This window comes from Crocodylus porosus, unplaced genomic scaffold (assembly GCF_001723895.1).
Source record: "Crocodylus porosus isolate Cpor-Errol unplaced genomic scaffold, CroPor_comp1, whole genome shotgun sequence".
Lineage (NCBI taxonomy): Eukaryota > Metazoa > Chordata > Crocodylia > Crocodylidae > Crocodylus > Crocodylus porosus.
In genome coordinates, this window is record NW_017728886.1 from 270,195,487 (window position 1) to 270,198,125 (window position 2,639).

Sequence of the window (2,639 nt, forward strand, 5' to 3'; positions counted from 1 at the left end):
CCCTGGGGCAGGGGGCTGGACTCGATGATCTCCCGAGGTCCCTTCCAGCCCTCATGTCTATGAAATCTATGAAATGTTATTGATGAAGATGTTGAACAATATCAGCCCACTCCCTTGGGCTCAAGAGTGGACACATGCACATCTGGCCATATACAAGTTTGGCCCCATGGACTTGTACACATCTAACTTTTTCTAAGTAGTCCCTAACCTGTTCTTTCGCCACTGTTGGCTGCCCGGTGTAACCCACAAATTAAACTAATGACTAATAGTTTGTTTCTTTTCAGTGGGATAGTTTATTGCTAAGGGTACCAGGGCATTGTACACTTATTAAAAAGTACTTTATTCTCTCACACTCACTCGCACATGCATACGCTCTCACCGGTGCCACGCTTCCATGATCCCAAGGGCGTTGCAGACAGGGTGAGGCAAGTTCTTCCCTCTCTCATTCTTTTTCTTGCCCCCTTTTTCCCAGCAACATAAACTGTATAAAGTGTCTCGAACCCTGTCTCCAAGGCATGCACCATTCGGTAGAGAGGTTCCTCTTACTTAGCCAGCCTGCGCCGCTCTTCCTGCCAAGGATGTTTACCACAGCTGGGCTCCAGCGGTTTGCTTCTAGGTGCCGACACCACTTCCTTTCTCAGCCCTTCCACTTTCTTCATAGCGTCTGCTGCTGCTGCTTTGTTAATCATGCACACCACGTTCATGCACCTATTGCTTACTTGCCTGTGAGAAAATGCATCGCGAATTGGTCCAGGGTCAGCCCCGGTGTACTGAGCATGTGCCCTCCAGGCGAGGACATGCAGGCTCAGGTGTCTGTGATGTAATGGTGGCTTGGCTGATTTCCTGTAGGATCTTTGTCTTTCAAATGGTGGGTCCATGGGCCCGGGGTGCGTCCATGGAAGCTACAGTCCAGTCGTTGAGCTGATTTGGCAGTAGAGGCTCGCTCCCATTGCCTACAAAACCTCCCGCTGCTGCCCTGGAGCCATGCTATCCCCGCAGGAGGGGGTCGGGCCGCTCCCAAGGCAGCTAGGGGCTTTCCTCTGAAGCGTCTGCTAGCGGGGAGGAAGGGGGCTGCACCCCGCAGTTGTCCGTGCAGTCCTGCCTGCTGCGGAAGAGGTGGAGGTTGCTAATGAGGAGCAACACGGTGAAGGCACTCGACAGAGAGCTGCCGAGGAGGACGATGTTGTACGGGAGCAGCGTGGCGTCCCTTTGTGCGTCTGCCTCGTGCGGTAGGCTGCTGATCTGCACCTTCACGTAGGAGAAGAGGCCCAGCAGCAGGATCCACGACAGCACCTGCAGGAGAAGCCGTATCAGCCACTGCCACCGGCTAACGGCAGGGGCATTGGCATTGGCATTGGCATGGCGAGGTGGGGTGGGTGAGGGCATGGTGACCATCCTGGCCTCAGAGGCTTCCTGGCTTTGCTGAGATGGAGGTAGAGCTAGGAGTTGGGGCTGGCCCTGTTACCCCAAGAGAGGCACCAGCCAGGGAAACCCCTGCCTCTGGGAAGCAGATGGGTGGTACCCAGGGTGGCGCAGGGGCAGATACCTCCCCCCTCCCCAGCAGGCACCTGCTGGCCCCAGGGCACGCCCGGTACTCACCACCAAGGCAACCCCCATGCTGCTCCCTACCAGGGGCAGGCAGGGGCTGAGAGCTGCCAGCGCCGGTGGGTAAGCTGCAAGTGAGCATCCCAGCAAAGAGATGATGCTCAAGACTGCCACCGACCTAGGGGCAGAGAAAGGACAAAGGGGTCAGCCAAGTTTCATAGTCAGTCGGGTCGGAAGGGACCTGAGCAGATCATCGAGTCCGACCCCCTGCCATGGCAGGAACAAGGACTGGGGTCAAACGACCCCTTCAGCCATCTCAGGCACTTGGTCAACGACGCACTGCAGAGCAGGAGATTAGGCGAGACGGGAGCCCAGGAAGGGTGGCTGCGCCTTAAGGAAATGATCCTTCGGGCACAGAGGGAGATGATCCCGCAAGAGAAGGTGGAGAGGAGACCTTGTGGCTGCCTGTAAATTCATCGTGGGCGCGCAGAAGGGAGTTGGCGAGGCTCTGCTCACCAAGATGCCCCTGGGGGTCACAAGAAATAATGGCCGCAAGCTAGCAGAGCGCAGATTTAGACTGGACATTCAGAGGAACTTCTTCACAGTGAGAGTGGCCAAGGTCTGGACTGGGCTCCCAAGGGAGGTGGTGCTCGCCCCTACCCTGGGGGTCTTCAAGAGGAGGTTGGATGGTCATATGGCTGGGGTCATCTGCACCCAGCGCACTTTCCTGCCTATGTAGGGGATCGGACTTGATGATCGATTGAGGTCCCTTCCAACCCTAACGTCTATGAATCTATGACCCCGGCTGGTTGATTATCCAGGCTCTTAAAGCCCCTCAGGGTAGGAGCCAGCACCACGTCTCTTGGAAGTTGGTCCCAGACCCTAGCCGCCCTGACCGTGAAGTTGCGCCTCCTGATGTCTCGCTTTAATCTACTCTCTGCCAGCTTGTGACCGTTATTCCTGGTCACTCCTGGTGGTGCTCGGGGGAACAGGGACTCCCCCAGTGCCTGCTGGTCCCCCCTGACTAGTCTGTAACAGGCCACTAGATCCCCCTCGGCCTTCTCGTGTGGAGGCTGAACGGGTTCAGGTCCCGT